The sequence below is a fragment of the Stegostoma tigrinum genome, chromosome 36 (assembly GCF_030684315.1).
Source record: "Stegostoma tigrinum isolate sSteTig4 chromosome 36, sSteTig4.hap1, whole genome shotgun sequence".
In the NCBI taxonomy this organism is placed as follows: domain Eukaryota; kingdom Metazoa; phylum Chordata; class Chondrichthyes; order Orectolobiformes; family Stegostomatidae; genus Stegostoma; species Stegostoma tigrinum.
Genome location: NC_081389.1, coordinates 8639603 through 8660639, shown reverse-complemented (window position 1 = coordinate 8660639; position 21037 = coordinate 8639603).

Sequence of the window (21037 nt, the reverse complement as noted above, 5' to 3'; positions counted from 1 at the left end):
AAGGGGTTAACCGGGAAGCTGTATCCAATTTCCCCACATGACGGGAGAAGGTTCGGCTGTGGAGGTGGGCACTCTGTGGCAGGATGGCCTATGACCCCTCTCTGCTTTATCAGGTGACATATCGCAAAAGTTACCCCCTACTTCCATACAATCACTCTACCAACAGTGGTGGTCTGGGTACTTTTTCATATTTGATATCTGAGGAAGTGTCACTGGACCTGAAACGTTAACTTTGTTTTCTCCTCCACAGATGCTGCCAGACCTGCTGAACTTTTCCAGCAACTTTATTTTTGTTCCTGATTTACTGCATCCACAGTTCTTTTGGTTTTTACATTTTAATATTGTCTATTTTTCAAAGTGACTGAGAAGGAACCCTCCAGCTGCTTCCCAGTGAAGCGGCTCCTCTGAAAGCCTCTGCCTCACCCTCAGTTTGACCCATCTTAGCCTGGAAACCAGTTCCTGTGCCAGTGAAGTGCCAGGAAAGTCTATTTTTCCCTTCAGGAGCAACAGTGTGTACCATCTATACGACCCATTGCAAAGCTCCTTAGACAACACCTTCTAGACCTAGGACCACTTCCATCTAGAAGCACAAGGGCAGCAGAAACATGGCAGCACCAACACCTTGCAAGTTCCTCTCCAAGCCACTCACCATCCTGACTTGGAAATATATTGCCTTCAGTTTTATTGAGTGAAAACCCTGGACCTCCCTCCCCAGCAGAACTGTGGGTGTCCCTACAACACATGGGTTGCAGCAGTTTGTGAAGGCAGTTTGCCACTGCCTTTGGTCAATTAGCAATGGGCAATTGATGCCAGGTTTGCCAGTGATGTCCTCATCCCCTGGAAAGGACTTTGAAAAAGCAGTGTCGGGAGCAACACCTCATATTCCGCCTCAGGAACCCTCAGCCCGATGGCCTAAATGTGGAATTAACCATTTTTTAAAACCTCCCCACCCTGGCCTTGTTCCCTGTCTGACCCTCCCTCCCATCCCCACCTCCGTGACCTGATACAATCTGTCCATCTTCTCTCCCAGCTATCTGCTCCATCCATTCTACTGACCAGTTCCCACCACTCCTCCCCGCACTGGCCTACCACTGTCCCACGCAAAATCCCAGCCCCACCTCATCTCTCTCTATTATTTCCCAGCTCACTACCCCCTCCCCATTTCTGTAGAGGGATTCCAGCCTGAAACATTAGCTTTCCTGTTCCTCTGATGCTGCCTGGCCTGTTGTGTTCCCCCAGCTCCACACTGTGTTGTCTCTGACTCCAGCATCGACAGTTCTTGCTATCTCTGAGCGGCTGCTGTTTCCTGTATACCCTCAAACCCAATCCCCATTGCAGTAATCCAACATAGTTTTCGTCTCCTCCTGATTGTGACAGTAATCCCTTTCCTTGCTGTTATGGGTGGACATGCTATTCACATTACTGTGCAACCCATTTTTTCTGCAAATGATCATGTACATTGGCGTGGTCCACATTGGCTGTGCACCCATCCTTGTGTTTACACCCTCTGTCTTTGCTTTACTCGTAGGAGTGCAATACACTGTGAAGCGTACCTTTCCAAGTATCCCTTCTCAATGAGTGCTGCTTGATCTGAGTGTGCAGTAGGCAACATGAATGCTGGCAATGTCATGATGCACTTCGAATGCTAATGAAGGGCTGAGAGCAGAAGACATGGCTGTATTCACCTCACTTTGGGTCCTTCACGTTGAATAAATTTGTAAGCACTGATTTTCTGAGCAGAACATTTATGTTATAGACTCCCTTGTGCAGTAACAAAGGTGATCACCAAACTCCACCATGGGCACTATTAGTTGTTAAATGACATCAGTTTCATGGGTTGGCTGAGCCAGTTATTACTTCTATTCCCATCTGGTCCATTATCATTAAGAGCTAATTACATGGTCACTTTATTATTGTGCAAGTTGTCTCAGAGTCTTGGGTAGAATCAATGTCAGAAAAATTCAATGACAGATTCTTTGAATTGTGTTTTTTTTAATGAAGCATGAAATAGATCTTTTGAGGAAAATGAAAATGGATAAATTGTTAAGTCCCAGTTCAACCTTCTGCAAGTTCATTAGAATGCTGAATATGTCCACGTTTCATAGATGCTTTTTATTCAATTGGGCCCAACCCTAAAGCGAAACTAATGGATTGTGAAATCTCTGAGCTAAAATCATAATGGATGTCTAAAACAAACAATTTAATTAAAAGAATGTGGCAGTTGTAGATAATGTTCCTAGAATCCCTACAGTATGGAAGCAGGCCATTTAGCTCATACCAACCCTGCAAAGAGTATCCTACTCCCATGAGTAACCCTATATTTCCCATGGCTAACCAACCAAGCCTGCACACCCCTGAACACCATGGGGCAACTTAGCATGGCCAATCCACCCTAACCTACACACCTTCGGGCTATGGGAGGGAACCAGAACACCCACACAAAACACATGCAGACACAGGGAGAATGTGCCAGCTCCACACAGACAGGCACCCCAGGGTGGTATTGAATTCAGTTCCCTAACACTGTGAGGCAGCAATGCTAACCGCTGAGCCACTATGCCATTCAGCAGGTCTGGGTTCAAGTTCCACCCAGGAATTAGTCAATCTGGAAGGTATCCAGGATGTAGTCAAAACTTCTAATATGCTTATGTCAAGTTGCAAGGGTCTCTTGGTCAGTCAGAGGCATTCAGTAGAAGCAGTACCACAGAATCCCCATGTTTAAAGATTCCACAATGAGTTCCAATGTGACCAGCATCCCTCTATACCTGTGGTACTCACAGAGGAAGAAAGAGGAGTGATACAGAGTTCTTGATGTAAATTGCACTGCCGTCTCTCCAACAGGTGATGGCACTCACCCACAGAGCGAGTTCCAAATAAGCTTTCTCTGCTAATGTCAATTTGAATACTTTTGGTGTAGTTCTGGAGTAACTTGAATGCAAAAACTTTGAAACTACCCACCTCTAACAATGTGTAAAATGATTTGAACAGCAATAGATTCACAGTGGCTACAGAATATTGTCTCACTGCAAGGTCAGCTAGTGACGTGGCTTAATTAACAGCCCAGGGGATTGAAATTAAAATGTGAGGCAGGCCATTCACTGTGACTCAGTATTTATATTCTTCAGTGACTCCTTCTATCCTGGTGGTACCTGGAGCTGAAGAATCAGACCTCGTCCTGGTGTTGAGGAGTCGGTGGTGGTACCCCAGTGAGGACTGGGAGAGTGTAGGGGAGTGAGAATCACATTGTATGACGGACAGTCTATAATGGTGCTCACAGAAAAAAAATCTCCTTGGACGTGCACCGGTCAGTTAGCTCAAGGCTGAGTTTCCTTTGTACTTCACAGATAATCAATAGTTTGCTGAGGAGATGAGCTGAAGGAGCCTGTTAATGGAGGAACAAAGCAAAGAGAGGTATAAGGACAGAGTTCCATACTTGGTTCTTTAACCTGTAATACTGTCATCAAACAAAAGTTTATCAATCTTAATTTTGAAGTTTCCAATTGATCCTTTGGGGATGCAGGGAGAGGGCGTTCCAGATTTTTGGTGTTCTTTGAGTGAGGCCTGGGCGGATTGGATGTGGAGATGTTTTCACTAGGAGGAGCGATTAAGATCCGAGGGGACAGCTTCAGAGTAAAGGATGTGTTGACCTTGGACAGGGTTCAGAGGACATTTGCCAAAGTGATCCCAAGGATGAAGAGCGTGTCATATGAGGAGTGGTTGAGGACTCAGGATCTGTACTTGATGGAATTTGGAAGGATGGGCATCTCATTGAAACTTACAGAATATTGAGAAGCCTGTATACAGTGGAAGTGTTGAAGATGTTTCCACTAGTAGGACAGATTAGGGCCTAAGGGCACAATCTCAGAATGAAGGGGCGACTATGTAAAACTGAGATGAGGATTGTCTTCAGCCAAAGGGTGATGAATTTGTGAATCTCATTGCCAGACAAGGTTGTGGAGGCTAAGTCACTGTGCGTATTTAAAACAGAGATAGATAGGCTTCTCAAAGATATTCTCCTGCTTTGTCCTCATAACCCTTGCTTGCCTTACTAATCAAGACTCTATCAACCATGATCAAATAGCGGACAAACTCAATGTGCTGAATGGCCTATCGCCTTGAGACAATCAAGATGCCATTTACTTTCCTGTTTCTTACCAGATCACTATCAAACTTCCTTTAAAGGATCACTTGTTTTCTCCACCATCCATGACATAGTAACACCACAGGACATTCATTAGGTATATCTGAGCCTTATTAGCAGATTGAAGACAGAAACCACTTTCTTCCAAAATATTCCCTCTATTATGTATCTCTGTTGTTCCAATTGTAACATCTCGAGAAAGTGTTGCCTTTCCATTCCCATACAGGTAACACCCCAGGGATCAATGCTGGGCCCACTTTTGTTCATCATTTGTACGAACAATTTGGGTGAGAATATAGGAGGCAGTGTTAATAAATATGCTGATGATACTAACATTGGTGGTGTAATGGAGAGTGAAAAAGGTTATCTAAGGTTACAAAGAGATCTTGATCAATTGGGTGAATGGGCTGAAGAGTGGCAGATGGAGTTTAATTTGAATAAATGTGAGGTGTTACATTTTGGAAAAACAAAAAAAGCAAGGCTTATACAATTAAAAGGAGTCTTTGGGCAGTGTTGTAGAACAGAGAGACCTGGGGGCTCAGGTACATAACTCTTTGAAATTTGTGTCAATTATAGAAATGGTGGTTAAGAAGGCATTTAGCACTGCTCAGGCCTTTGAGTATAGGAGTTGGAATATTATGTTGAGGTTGTGCAAGATGTTGGTCTCCCTGTTATAGGAAGGAGACTGGAGAGGGTTCAAAAGAGATTTATCACGATATTGCAAGGAATAGAGGATAAGCTGGAACTTTACTCACTGGATCATACAAAGTTGAGAGATGACCTTACAGAGTTTCATAAAATAACGAGGAATTTAGATAAGGTAAATGGCAGGTGTCTTCCATAGGGTGGAGGATTTCAAGACTAGGGGGCACATTTTTTTAAAGCGAGGGGGGAAAGATTTCAAAAAGACATGAGGAGTAATTTCTTTCCACAGAAATTGTTTCATGGGTGGAATGAGCTTTCAGAGGAAGTGCTGGATGCAGGTACAGCTACAATGTTTAAAAGACATTTGGATAAGTACTAGTTGGACCAAATGGTTTGTTTCTGAGCTGTATGGCTCTATAACTCTATGACTAATGCCTCCATCTATCCACCTTGGGATCCCCATTCCACTCGCTGTTTTGAGTCGAAATTGCACAACACCATCTTCTAAAAGAGCAACTTGGTTTTCTCTCACATCCTGGTCAACATTCAACTCTGAACCAACATTAGCACAAACAACTTTTATTATAGAATCCCTCCAGTGTGGAAACAGACCTCTTAGCCCAACAAGTCCACACTGAACCTCAGAGCATCCCACTTAGATCAATCCCCCTATAAACCACCCCTGAACACTGCAGGCAATTTAGCATGGCCAATCCACCTAGCCTGCACATCTTTGGACTGTGGGCGGAAACCGGAGCACCCGGAGGAAACCCATACAGACACAGGGAGAATGTGCAAACTCCACACCGACAGTTGCCTGAGGCTGCAATTGAACCCAGGTCCCTGGCGCTGTGAGGCTGCAGTGCTAACCACTGAGCCAATGTGCTCATTTATCTGATTGCTGTTTATTGTTGAAAAGGGAGATAACTTGCCCTCATCAGGACAAACGCAAGAATGCCAAATTTCAAAATCTCGAAACGACTTCCACTAAAGGAAAAAAGGATGCTGATTGGTTGGCAATTTGATTGATTGGCCATGGAGAAAGCAACATGAAATGATAGGCTATCCAATCTAACTTGCAGTTTAAAAAATGTTTGAGTAAATTCCTTTCATTTGCAGAGAATAGGTCCATATGTAAGAGTAAATGTCATTTCGAACGCGTGTACTCTTTATTTTATTTCATTGGATGGAAGTGTGACTGGCCAAGCTAACACTTATTGCCCACCCCAGAGTTAAGAGTCAACCACATTGCTGTGGGTCTGGAGCCACATGTAGGCCAGACCAGGTAAGGATGGCAATTGAAGATAGTAAGAACAGCCGATGCTGGAGTCAGAGACAGCACAGTGTGGAGCTGGAGGAACACAGTGGAGCTGGAGGAACACAGTGTGGAGCTGGAGGAACACAGCAGTCCAGGCAGCATCAGAGGAGCAAGAAAGTTGATATTTCGGCCTTCATCAGGGCAGGATAGCAGTTTCCTTCCCTAAAGGACACTACGGGTTTTTTCCAACAATCGACACCAGATAAATGGGCATCATGAGATTCTTAATTCCAGATTTCTTTTCTTTCAACTTGAATTCAGATTACAACATATGCTGTGGCAGGATTCAAACCCAAGTGCCCAGAACATTACCTGGGCCTCAGGACTGACAACCCAGTGATAATAAATACTGCCAGACCATCACGTCTCTTTATAATGTAATTGCTTCTAACTTAAGGCAGGATCATGGTATGGCTGAGCTATGAAAGCAGGGATCTTTGACAGCCTTCTGTCTCATGAGATGCTTTGGTTTGTACATTTTTGATGATCTCTAGGTGTTAGAAGTCGCCTACTGATTCAGGAGGCCAAACTGGAATGGCAGTCTCTGAAATAGCTAGGTTTCTCACTTCTGTACAGTGCTCTATTGTAGCTAACTGCATTATGGCCAAATTTGGTAATGATACAAAGATAGGTGGGAGACTGAGTTGTTTAATGGATAAAAAGAATCCGCAAAGTCAAAATAAAGTGTAGTGAATGGGTATAAGTTTTGGCAGATGGATTGTAATGCGGGGAAATGTGAAGTCATCCACTTTGGCAGGAAGAATAAACAAAAAAAGTCAGAATTATATTTAAACTAAGAGAGATTGTTGCAGTGTGGAGGGATTGCATTGTCCTTGTATTCAAATCATAAAGGGTAGCATGCAGTCACAACAATCAGCTGGGAAGACAAGTTAAGTCTTGGGCTGTATTGCAAGGATGGAATTGTACTATGCAAAAATAGTAGTGTTTTGCTAACAAGTTTACAGAGAATTGGGGAGACAAGATCTGGGGAGTACTGAGTACAGTTTTAGTCTCCTTATATTAGGAAATATGCACTTATATTGGAAGCATTTCAAGTAAGCTTCATCAGACTGAATCCCGGGATGAAGGTATTTTTATTATGAAGAAGGATTGAATGGGTTGGGCCAAGAAGCATGAGAGGTGATCTTACCGAAACATTCTGAGAGTGCACCATGAGGTAGGGCTGAAAGAATGATTCTACTGTTAAGGGGTCCAGAACTAGGAGGAAAATTTTTTTAAAAGGGAAATTGCTTTCTCAAGGGTTTTGGAATCAGAGAGCAATGGAAGCTGGGTCATTGAATATATTCTAAGTTTAGTTTAGGCTACTGATCTATAAGGGGGCTAAGGGTTTCTGGGGAAACAGGGATGAAAGTAGAATTACAGCAACAATCAGATCAACAATGGTCTTGTTGAATGTTGCAGTAGGGCTCAGGGGCTAGAATCTGACACAGTGTAGAAAGAGGCCATTCAGCCAATTGATTCAGCTTCAAACCTCTGCAGAGCATCCCACTCAGACCCAACCCTCCCCTCCACGACTGCATTTCCAATGACAATCCTATCCAGCCTGCACACTCCTGGACACTATGGGTTATTTAGCAATGGCCAATCTGCTTGATGTGCACAGCTTTGGACTGTGGGAGGAAACCAGAGTGCCCAGAGGAAGTCCATACAGACACGGGGAGAATGTGCAAACTCCACACAGACATCTGCCTGAGGATGGAATTGAACCTGGGTCCCTGACACGGTGAGGGAGCAATGCTAACCACTGAGCCACCATGCCACCCATTGCCGGTCCCACCTGCTTGTACTTCTTATGGTCTGAAAAATCAGTAATAACACTATTTGGTAGGGGTAATGTGGCAATGTTTGCCCTTGGCATTAGGGCAACAAATGACCGAGTCTGTAATCAAGGAGCCCCAGCAAAATTGAAGTGAATTCTAATCAAATGGACAACTGTCCATTGGTTGGTGCCATATCTAGCACTGAGAACTATCTGGTGCTTTTTCTGATGAAGGGTCTAGGCCTGAAACATCAGCTTTTGTGCTCCTGAGATGCTGCTTGGCCTGCTGTGTTCATCCAGCTTCAGACTTTGTTATCTGAGAACTATCACACTGGTCAAGGAATAGCATAAAATAGTAAATGGAAATATATCTTATAGACAATGTTCAACATAAGCATTTTTGGGAACATCCTGTCCCACCAAAAGGACTGAGCCAACTGAAGTGGCACAGAGTGGTGTGCATGGGGAGGACATAGTCCTGGGTACTCTCAACATTGACACAAGAGCTCTGACGTCTCATGGCACCTGTTCAGATATGGACAAGGCTGGCACCTGCTGATTACCACCTACTGTTCTCCTTAAACAATCAATGTTCCTCTCTGTTGAACAGCAATTGGAAGAAGCACAGAGTTGTGCACAGAATGACCTTGGGCCATTGATGCCCATCACCAAGAGTGGCTCAGGAGCGCCACTAATGAGTGAGTTGGCTGAGTCCTAAAGGACATTGCTGGTGGACTGTATCTGTGGCAGATGGTGAGAGAACTAACAGGAGGAAAAAGAACTACATGACTTCATCCTCACCAAACTACCTGCCTCAGAAGCATCTCTCCATAACAGTTGTGTTAAAAGAGTGACTATTGCATAGTCCATAACTTTATTGAGATCTACTGGATCTATGCACACTCTGTTTTCCAGTTTTATTCACTGTTGTTAGTGATGTAGTGCTCATGTCCCTGGACTTGTAATCCAGAAGCCCAGGCTAATGCAGCAGGGGCATAGGTGCAAGCCCCATCACACCAGCTAGTGAAATATCGATTGTATAAAATTTTGAAATTGAAAGGCTGGCCTAATGATATCTATTTAATGGTCATTAAAAACCTATCTGGTTCACTAATCCCTTTTCGGGAAGGAAACTGCCATCCTTACCTGGTCTGGCCTACATGTGACTTCAGACCCACAGCAATGTGGTTGACCCTTAACTGCCCTCTGGGTAATTAGGGATGGGCAATAAATGCTGGCCCTACTACTGACAGTTACAACCCATGAATGAATTTACCAAATGTTGATTTGCCCAGTGTGTAGGAATTATCCCTTTCTTGATTACCACCTTCTTTTCCAGCTCTTCAATCTTGTCTTTCAGGCAATGGTAGGTGGATAGATTAGCTCAACTGGCTGGTTTGCAAAGCAGAGTAATGCTGACAGCGCTGGGTTCCATTCCCACACTGGGGCAGGGGTTACTGTGAGGATTCTTCATCTCCACCTCTTCCCCTCTCCTGAAGCATGGCGGTCAAATGATATCCTCAAGTCGTTCAATCTCAAAGGAATCAGCAAAGGTACATGAGGGAAGTCACATACAGATCAACAGTCTCCCACTCCCTTCGAACTCTGTTTTTGAACAAATACCATTCACTAATAAAAGTAATAAGATGTTCAGCGTCTCTCCAAAGCCTGGGAATTCTCTGCAGTCTAGCATTCCTGCTCCTCAGTGAGATCCAGATCGTGATGCCGAGTAATGCAGCTTCTAACACTCTTTTCTTCAGCACTGACAGCAGGGTTACTACTCTACGTATACAGGTATAAAATGAATTCTGTTGCTACTTCATCGCTTTACTACTGAGAATGGGAAGCATTCCAGTTCTCTCTTCTACATCCTTTCATTGTCGTAGCAGCAGGGAGTGGAAATAAGACAATCAATATGAGTCTCACAGTATTTTTTTCGTATAAACTTCTTCCTTTGCTTGTTTCAGCAGCTGGCAATCTAAAGCTCTGAAAATCCACATGTTTTTATCCATGCTGCTCTGAAACCATATTTTGAATGAGTTGTGTTTAATGATAGCATAAGAACTAGGAGAGAAAGTAGGCTATTCAGCCTCTTCTGCCTGGACTTCCATTCCATACAATCATGGGTAACCCCATCTCAACCTCAACTCCACATCCCTGCCAGCTCTCCGTAAGCCTTAAACCTGTCACTAATTAAAAATCACCCCCCTCCTTAAATTCATGAATTGATGTCACATGCTACAAGCAGAGGTAGAGGGTGAAGGTAGGGGAGCCTAAACTAGAGGTCATAGGTTTAAGGTTAAGGGGGAGAGATACCAAAGGGTCCAGTGGGGCAATGTTTTCACACAGAGGGTGGTGAGAGTCTGGAACGTGCTGCCAGAGGTAGTGGTGGAAGAGAGTACAATTTTGTAATTTAAGAATGGATGGGATAGGTATGAAGGGAAATGGACTAAACACAGGCAAATGGAACTTGTTTTAATTGCGGCAACTGGATGGCACAGCCAAGTTGGGCCGAAGGGCCCATTTACGCGCTGTAGACCTCTATAAATCTATGATTCTGTTTATGGCACGTGTAGGCATAATCTCAGATTGGAAATATTCACTAAGACCGTAAGTGTCTGCAATATTGACTGCTTCATTGTATGAGTAGTACCTTAAGTTTTTGACATTTTGTTATTCTGATCCCTCTAATATTTATTTTCCTCCTTATTTCTTTTAAGTGTTCAGTAGAAAGGAGAGACACGATTCATATTTCACTGCTGCACACGTTGAAAACCAAGATGCGCCGCAGAAATTCACCAAAGATCCTTAAGCAGCACCTTCCAAACTCATGACCACTTCCCTCCAGAAGGACAAGGGCAGCAGAGACATGGGAACACCAGCTGCAAGTTCACCCCCGAGCCACTCACTGCCCTGACTTGCAGTTCCTTCACTGTTGCTGGGTAAAAATTCCCTCCCTAACAGCATTGTCAGTCTGCTTGGGCCAATTGGACTGCAGCAGCTCAAGAAGGCAGCTCACCACCCACCTTCTCAAGGGCAACTAGGGACAGGTAATAAATGATGCCCAGCCAACGATGCCCACATCCTGTGAGTGAATCAAAAATAAAACCTGATATAAAGCAGCCAGAGTGAACAATCAGGCGTCTCAACACAGAGTCCAAACAAGGAATGGGGGTTGGGCAGGAGGTAAATAAGATTTCATCATTTAAACAGGGGAGGCCGCAATATTACTAATTGCTGCACTGTCTGACACTAACAGGATTAAGGTGCATTCATTCTGCATGATTCAGCTTTGTTATCAAGCCTTTGGTGATTCAGTTATGGTCCATTATTAAGCTGAGATAAAATGCTCAGCCAGGCAGGATACTGCTGTGGAGAGTTAGCAGGAACTGTAGATGCTGGAGAATCTGAGATAACAAGGTGTAGATCTGGATGAACACAGCAGGCCAAGCAGCATCAGAGGAACAGGAAGGCTTCTTCAGAAAAAGGTTCTAGGCCTGAAACGTCAGCCTTCCTGTTCCTCTGATGCTGCTTGGCTGCTGTGTTCATCCAGCTCTACACCTTGTTATCTAGGATACTGCTGTGCTTTGCCAACAACAGATAAAAAGCTAACTCTGCCTGAGTAAGCACTCAGTGAGCTAAGAGCAAATTAAACCCCGAGGAGGTTAATGGTGGTCCTTTTGTGCGTGTTCAATGTTTTCTTTCCCTTCATTAAGAATTTCAGGCGATGTAACTGTATCTACACAAACGGACATAAAGACTGATGAGCGGCCAATTAAAACAGCGCTGGCATTCTGTTAAACCTTGATTCCATGCATTTACTGGACCAATTAAGAAAGGAATGTAACTGTATAGGAGCACAGCAACAGTCTGGGAAAATCTGGCTCCTTTCTGGCGATTTGGCCCTTAATTGGAATGTCAGGAAATCTGGCTCATCTTCTTCATCCTGTCAAGTCCCGTTATTCACCTGCGTCTCAGCTCCATCTTCTTGCCTTGAGCCGCTTCTCTAATACCCTTTTGCCAAGAACTATCTGACGAGCTTACACGAGGTGATGGCCTAATGGTATTATCATTGGATTGTTAGTCCAGAACCTTGCACATCCCTACTTTTCACATAATAATCTAGTTACTTCTGAAGTGTTTTAATGGAAACTCTCTCCTCTGCATACTCCGACAGTACGTTCCAAATCTTAACCGTTTTCTGCGTAGAAATGTTTCTCCTCATTTCACCGTGGCTCCTTTTACTGGCTTCCTTAACTCTGTGACCTTTCATTTTTGGTAGCCTTTCTGTGGCTGGAAACGTTAACTCTGTTTCTCTCTCCACAGATGCTGCCAGACCTGCTGAGTTTCTCCCACAGTTAAGAACATAGAACATCGAACTGTGCACTGGAGGCGTGGGACCTTCAGCCCACAATGTTGTGCCAAACATGACACCAAGTGAAACTAACCCCTTCTGTCTGCCATTGGTCCATATCCCTCCATTCCTTGCATATTCATGTGCTTATGTAAATGTGCCTTAAATACCCCTATCATATCTGCCTCCATCACCACCCCTAGCAGTGTGCTCCAAACTCCTACCACTTTCTGTGTAAAAAAAATTCCTTTGAACTTTCCCTGTCTCACTTTAAATACATGCCCCCCTAGTATTAGACATTTCAACTTTGGGAAAAAGATTCTGAACATCAACGCTATCTACGCATCTCACAATTTTATAGATTTCTATCAAGTCTGCCTTCAATCTGTGCTGCTCAAGAGAAAACAAGCTGAGATTTTCTAGTCTAATCTCATAGCTCACATCCTCTAATCCAGGCAGCATCCTGGTAAACCTCTTCTGCACCTTCTCCAAAGCGTCCACTTCCTTCCAGTAATGTGGCGACCCAAAACGAGTGCAATACTCCAAGTGTGGCCTACAAAATCTTATAAAACTCTTATAACATGCTGATTCTTGCACACAATTCCCTGACCAATAAAGGCAAGTGTGCCATCCACCTTCTTTACCACCCTACCTACTTGTGTGGCAACTTTCAGGGAGCTATGGACTTGAACCCAAGATCCCTCTGGACATCAATGCTGCCCAGAGTCCTGTCATTAGCTTTACTTAGCATTTGTTCTCCCAAAGTGCGGCACCTCACACTGACCTGGAATAAACTCCATCTGCTATTTCTCCGCCCATATCTGCAACTGCTCTGTATCCTTTGACAACCTTCTACACTACCCACAACTCCACTGATCTTTGTATCGTCCGCAAATTTACTAAACTACCCATCTACATTTTCATCTAAGTCATTTATATATATCACAAAAAGCAGAGGTCCCAGTACGAGTCCCTGCGGAACACCACTAGTCATGGACCTCCAACCTGAAAACCATCCACCAATACATTCTGTGGACTAGCCAATTCTGAATCTATGTGGCCAAGTCATCATGGATCCCATACATCTTAATCTTCTAGATGAGATGACCATGAGGGACCTTGTCGAAAGCCTTACTATAATCCATGCAAACATCATCCACTGCTTTACCCTCATTGATCACTTTTTCATCTCCTTGAAAAATTCAGTCAAGTCAATCAGTGCTGACTGTCCCTAATTAGGTCATGCTTTTCCAAATGGGCATAAATTCTATTCCTAAGAACTCTCTCCAATAGCTTCCCAACCACTGATGTGAGACTCACTGGTCTGTAGTTTCCTGGATTATCCATATTTCCCTTCTTGAACAGAGGAACATTAGCTACTCACCAGTCCTCTAGGGCCTCTCCAGTCGCTAATGAAGATGCAGAGATCTTGGTCAAGGCCCTAGTAGTCTCGTCTCTCGTCTCTCTCAATAACCTGGTGCAGATATAGTTGGGCCCTGGGGACTTATTCACATTACTGTTCTTCAAGGGATCCAACAGCACTCTCTTTCTTGATTTCAAAATGCCCCAGCATGTTAGCATGCTCCACACAAATCTCACTATCCTCCATATCTTTATCCTGTGTAAATACCGATATAAAACACTCATGTAGGTTTTCGCCCACATTCTCTGTCTCCAAGCACAAGTTTCTTCTTTTTATCCTTGAGTGTTCCTACTACCTCCTTCATTATCCTGTTGATTTTAGTGTACCTATAGAATGCCTTGGGATTCTCTTTAACCCGATTTGCCAAGGTCATTTCTTGGCCACTTCTTGCTCTCTAAGTTCCTGTTTTCTGTATATTCCTCATGGGCCCTGCCCGATTTTAGCTTCCTAAACTTTACATGTGACTGTTTTTTTCCTTTCGGCTACACAACCTCTCTCATTATCCAAGCATCCCTTACCTTGCCATCTTTATCATTCCTCCTTACTGGGATATGCTGGTTTAGAACTCCCCCCAACAGGTTTTTAAACAGTTCCCACCTGTCACGCGTGGACTTGCCTGATAACAGCTCCTCCCAATTAACACTCCCTAGCTCCTGCCTAAAACCGATGTAATTTAGTACTTTCCTGCAAGATCCTGACTCATCCTTGTTCATAGCTATCTTAGAACTTGAGCAGTTGTGATCACTGCTACCAAAATGCTCTCCCACTGAAAGGTCAGCCACTAGGCCAGGCTCATTAGCAAATACAATGTCTAATATTGCCCCTCCTCTATTTGGACCATCCACACTGTTTCAAGAAACCTTCTTGGATGCACTTAACAACTTCCGCCCTGTCTGAGCCTCTTGCCCTCGGGCAGTCCCAATCAACAGCGGGGAAGTTAAAGTCACCCACAATGACAACTCTGGTTTTGTTGCACCCTTCCATCACCTGCCTACATATTTGTTCCTCAGTCTCGCCTTGTCTGTTGGGGGGGTCCTACAGTGTAATCTTATCAGAGTGATTACACCCATCTTATTTTTGAGCTCGACCCATATTGCCTCAGTGGATGAGTCCTTCAGCACGTCCTCTCCAAGTGCAGATGTTTCATCTCTTTGATCAGTAATGCAACTCCTCCAGCATTTTTATCTTCCTCTCTATCTCATCTAAAACAACAAAACCCTGGAAAGTTGAACAGCTAAACCTGTTGCTCCCTCAATCTCACTTTGTCATTGCCTCAACATCACAGTCCCATGTACTGATCCAGGCGCTAAACTCATCTGCTTTACCTTTAATACTCCTTGCATTGAAATAAACACATTTCAGCCCATTGGTGCCAATTCTTTGTTTTTATTTCAAAGATTTCCAGCAACCATGACACTTCGCTTTCATCTGAACTAAGACACAGTTGCTCAATGTAGGCCACAGACTCTGGAAAAAAATCCAAAATCTCTAAGTTTAGTGACATCCTTTAGTTGTCTACAGGGATAGCAGGTATAATTTCCTGGCTGATTGGAAAATGCAAAGCCTTTGTTCAAGATAGAAGGGTCTCGGAGAGCAGGATAGCACAGGTCATCTAGCTTAGCATCTGTCTTTGGGAAAATGCTAATCCATTCTTAACCAGGTAATAGCAGAACATTTACAAAACAAATTACAAACAGGCAGAGTCAACATGGTTTTGTGAAAGGGAAATTATTTGACAAATTTATTGGGGTTCTTTGAGAATTCAAGGAGCAGGGTAGACAAAAGCAAAGCCACAAACTTGGCATATCTGTACAGCAACTGTTTTACTAACCAGCATCTATGGGTGTGAGTTGGTTGATCAAATATTCTGGTTGATCAAGAGGCCCACATTATGTAAATGTAAGAACACACTCTAAGTATTAGAATTGCAATGCAGGGGGCATACACATTACTGTTATATTTTATTTACAGCATAAATAATATTGCAATGTTTCCTTAAATAAAACTTACTGTCAGAGAGCCTTCTAGCTCACACTCTCAGCTGACTACTTGGACACCGCAGACATCATGATAGTAGAGTAAATTTCTGGTATTTGAGGTTTTTGAGGCCAGTTTAATGAGGGTGCTGGTTCATAAAGTGCCAGTTTAAAACAGAGATTGCAGTGTTTGTAAAGGATATTCAGGAAGGTACCAAATGTTACAGCACAAAATAGGAACATATGGTGCTGGTGATGAAGTCTCATAGATAGAGGATTGGCTAACTAACCGGAAAGAGACTTTCAGAATAAGTGCATTATTTTCAGTGTATCAAAATGTAACCAGTGGATGCCACAGGGCTCAGTACTGTGGGTACAAGTATTTACAATCTACATCAATGACTTGGACAAAGCAACCAAATAAAAACAATAAATGCTAGAGATTACAACAGTTCAGGCAGCATCTGTGGAGAGAAAGCAAGCTAATGTTTCGAGTCTAGATAAAGAGTCATCGAGACTTTAAACGTTAGCTTGCTTTCTCTCCATGGGTGCTGCCTGAACCGTTGTGATATCTAACACTTTTTCTTTTCAGTACACACCCCAGCATCTGCAGTAATTTGCTCCTGTACTGTAAGCAAAGTTGGTGATGATACAATGATAGATAAGAAAGTAAGTTGTGAGGAGATAAGAACAGCAATATGGTGGCTCAGTGGTTAACACTGCTGCCTGTCAGTGCCAGGGACCTGGGTTTAATTCCACCCTTGGGTGACTGTCTGTGTGGAGTTTGCACATTCTCCTCGTGTCTGCGTGGGTTTCCTCCGGGTTCCTCCCACAGTCCAAAGATGTGCAGGTTAGGGCGGATTGGCTACACTCAATTGTCGAGGGATGTGTAGGTTAGATGGGTTAACCATGGCAAATATGGGTTATAGGGATGGATTGGGTCTGGTTGCGATGCTCTGCAGATGGTCAGTCCGGGATCCAAATGGCTTGCTTCCACACTAAGGATTCTGAGAAGAGTCTGCAAAGCGGAATTGTCAAATTATGTTTGTTAGATTGAGGAATCATTTGAGATAGCCCATTTTGAATAGAAGGATGGAAAAGAAGAATATTGTGTACACAAAATAAAAACCAAAAGAACTGGGGATGCTGGAAATCAGGAGCAAAAACAGAAATTGCTGGAAAAACTCAGCAGGTCTGGCAGCATCTGTGGAAAGAAATCAGAGTTAAAGTTTCAGGTTGAGTGGCCCTTCCTCAGAATATTATCTAAATGGGTAGAGACTGCAGAATGTAATGGATGAGCTGGTATGTAAATCAGCAAAACTTAGTATGCGGTAGATCTAATAATTCAGAAGGCAAATGGACTGTTGGCCTTTATTGCAAGGGAGATGAAACATAAATGTAAGGAATTATTGCGGTGTCTGAATTGGGCTGAGGTAACACTGTGATAATGGGAACTGCAGATGCTGGAGAATCCAAGATAACAAAGTGTGGAGCTGGATGAACACGGCAGGCCAAGCAGCATCTCAGGAGCACAAAAGCTGACGTTTCGAGCCCAGAGCCTTCATCAGAGAGGGCGCTGGGGAGAGGGTTCTGGAATAAATAGGGAGAGAGGGGCAGGCGGACCGAAGATGGAGAGAAAACAAGGTAGGTAGAGAGGAGAGTATAGGTGAGGAGGTAGGGAGGGGATAGGTCAGTCCAGGGAAGATGGACAGGTCAAGGAAGCGGGATGAGGTGGTAGGTAGGAAATGGAGGTGCAGCTTGAGGTGGGAGGAGGGGATGGGTGAGAGGAAGAACAGGTTAGGGAAGCAGAGACAGGCTGGGCTGGTTTTGTGATGCAGTTGGGGGGAGGGGAGATTTTGAAGCTTGTGAAGTCCACATTGATACCATTGGGCTGCAGGGTTCCCAAGCAGAATATGAGTTGCTGTTCTTGCAACCTTCAGGTGGCATCATTGTGGCTCTGCAGGAGGCCCATGATGGACATGTCGTCTGAGGAATGGGAGGGAGAGTTGAAATGGTTCGCGACTGGGAGGTGCAGTTGTTTGTTGCAAACCGAGCGGAGGTGTTCTGCAAAGCGGCCCCCAAGCCTCCGCTTGGTTTCCCCAATGTAGAGGAAGCCGCACCGGGTACAATGGATACAATATACCACATTGGCAGATGTGCAGATGAACATCCGCTTGATATGGAAGGTCATCTTGGGGCCTGGGATAGGGGTGAGGGAGGAGGTGTGGGGGCAAGTGTAGCACTTCCTGCAGTTGCAGTGGAAGGTGCAGGTTGTGGTGGGGTTGGAGGGGAGTGTGGAGCAGACAAGGGAGTCGCGGAGAGAGTGGTCTCTCCCGAAGGCAGACAAGGATGGGGATGGAAAAATGGCTTGTGTGGTGGGGTCGGATTGTAGATGGCGGAAGTGTCTGAGGATGATATGTTGTATCCGGAGGTTGGTGGGGTGGTATGTGAGAACGAGGGGGATCCTCTGGGATCCATCTCCATCTCAGGTAATCAGCTAGAAACTGATGTCCATTTCAATCCCACTGACTCCCACAGCTACCTAGAATACACCTCCTCCCACCCACCCTCCTGCAAAAATTCCATCCCCTATTCCCAATTCCTCCGCCTCCGCCGCATCTGCTCCCAGGATGAGGCATTCCACTCCCGCACATCCCAGATGTCCACGTTCTTCCAGGACCGCAACTTTCTCCCCGCAGTGGCCGAGAACGCCCTTGACCGCATTTCCCGCAACACATCCCTCACACCCCACCCCCAGAGGATCCCCCTCGTTCTCGCATACCACCCCACCAACCTCCGGATACAACATATCATCCTCCGACATTTTCGCCATCTACAATCCGACCCCACCACCCAAGCTATTTTTCCATCCCCACCCTTGTCTGCCTTCCAGAGAGACCACTCTATCCGCGACTCCCTTGTCTGCTCCACACTCCCCTCCAACCCCACCACACCCGGCACCTTCCACTGCAACCGCAGGAAGTGCTACACTTGCTTCCACACCTCCTCCCTCACCCCTATCCCAGGCCCCAAGATGACCTTCCATATCAAGCATATGTTCACCTGCACATCTGCCAATGTGGTATATTGTATCCATTGTACCTGGTGTGGCTTCCTCTACATTGGGGAAACCAAGCGGAGGCTTGGGGACCGCTTTGCAGAACACCTCCCTCGGTTCGCAACAAACAACTGCACCTCCCAGTCGCGAACCATTTCAATTCCCCCTCCCATTCCTCGGACAGCATGTCCATCATGGGCCTCCTGCAGTACCACAATGATGCCACCCGAAGGTTGCAAGAACAGCAACTCGTATTCCGCTTGGGAACCCTGCAGCCCAATGGTATCAATGTGGACTTCACAAACTTCAAAATCTCCCCTTCCCCCACTGCACCACAAAACCAGCCCAGCTCGTCCCTACCCCTCACCGCATCCCAAAACCAGCCCAGCCTGTCTCTGCTTCCCTAACCTGTTCTTCCTCTCACCCATCCCTTCCTCCCACCTCAAGCCACACCTCCATTTCCTACCTACCACCTCATCCCGCCTCCTTGACCTGTCCATCTTCCCTGGACTGACCTATCCTCTCCCTACCTCCTCACCTATGCTCTCCTCTCTACCTATCTTGTTTTCTCTCCATCTTCAGTCTGCCTCCCCCTCTCTCCCTCTTTATTCCAGTTCCCTCTCCCCATCCCCCTCTCTGATGAAGGGTCTAGGCCCGAAAAGTCAGCTTTTGTGCTCCTGAGATGCTGCTTGGCCTGCTGTGTTCATCCAGCTCCATAGTTTGTTATCTTAGGTAACACTGTGCCTGGAGCATTGAGTACAATGGTCTTTTATGTTAAGTTATCCTCACATTGGATACAATTAAAAAATGTTCAGTTGCATGATTCCTGGGAGGAAGGGATTGTCTGATGCAGAAAGGTTGAGTAGACTGGTATACATGAGAGTATGCAGAGTTTTGAAGAATGGGAGGAGTTTTTTTTGGAACGTGTAAGATTCTGAGCAGGCTTGTCAGGATAGCTGCTGGCAAGGTGACTCCTCTTGTGGGGGAGTCTGGAATCCAGGACACAGATTCAAAATAAAGGGTGTCCCGTTTAAAACCAATTCATAGATTTCCTGCAGTGTGCCCATCAAGTGTGCACCAACCCCCCAAAGAGCATCCCACCTTATCCCTGTGACCCCGTATTTCCCAAGGCTAACCCACCTAGCCTGCACATCCCCGGACACTATGGGCAATCCACCTAACCTGCACATCATTGGAATCGGGGGGGAAACCGGAGCACTTGGAGGAAACCCACGCAGACACTGGAAGAAAATGTGCAAACTCCACACAGACAGTTGTCCAAGACTGGAATTGAACCTGAGTCCCTGGCACTGGGATAACTGTGCTAACCACTGTGCCAGAATGCCAATACCTCAATAGTTCGTTCACCTTCCAAAGATGTGCAATTAGCGCGGATTGGCTACACTCAATTGTCTAGGGATGTGTAGGTTAGATGGGTTAACCATGGAAAATATGGGTTCTAGGGATGGGCTCGGCCTGGTTGTGATGCTCTGCAGATGGTCAGTCTGGACCTGATGGCCCAAATGGCCTGCTTCCACACGAAGGATTCTGAGAAGAGTCTGCAAAGGGGAATAGTCAAATTATGTTTGTTAGATTGAGAAATAATTTGAGATAGCCCATTTTGAATAGAAGGATGAAAAGAAGAATGTTGTGTACACAAAATAAAAACCAAAAGAACTGGGGATGCTGGAAATCAGGAGCAAAAACAGAAATTGTTTAACCCGAGAAAGCTGTGGAGTTTGAAGCATTGAATACACTCAAGACTGAATTAGATAGACCTTTGATCTGCAAGGGTTTTGGGGGATAGGCAGGAAAGTGAGTTAAGATCACAGCCATATCGGCTCCGGTAGCTCAGTGGCCAGCACAGCTGCTTCACAGGGTCCTGGCTTCAATTCCATCCTCGGGCAACTGTCTGTGTGGAGTATATACATTCTCCTCGTGTCTGTGTGGGTTTCTTCCGGGTGCTCTGGTTTCCTCCCACAGTCCAAAGATGTGCAGGTTAGGTGGATTGGTCATGGTAAACAGCCTTGTAGTGTTCAGAGATTTGCCGGCTAGGTGGATTAGCCGTGGGAAATGCAGGGTTACGGAGATGGTGTGGGGGAAGGGTGTGTGGATTGGATCAGTATGGGCTGGGTGGCCTACCCTGTAGGGATTGTACGATTAGTTACTGAATGGTGAAGTGGGCTGAATTGCCTTTACCTGCTCCTATTTCTTATAATATCACAGTCTTATATGGTTTTTAGATCACCTTCAGTGAAACTTGTTGGAAATGCCTCAGTCTAGATAGGCCAGGCAAACTTAAGCCTGAATGGAAAATGTTCTCTTGAATTTCCCTCCTACAC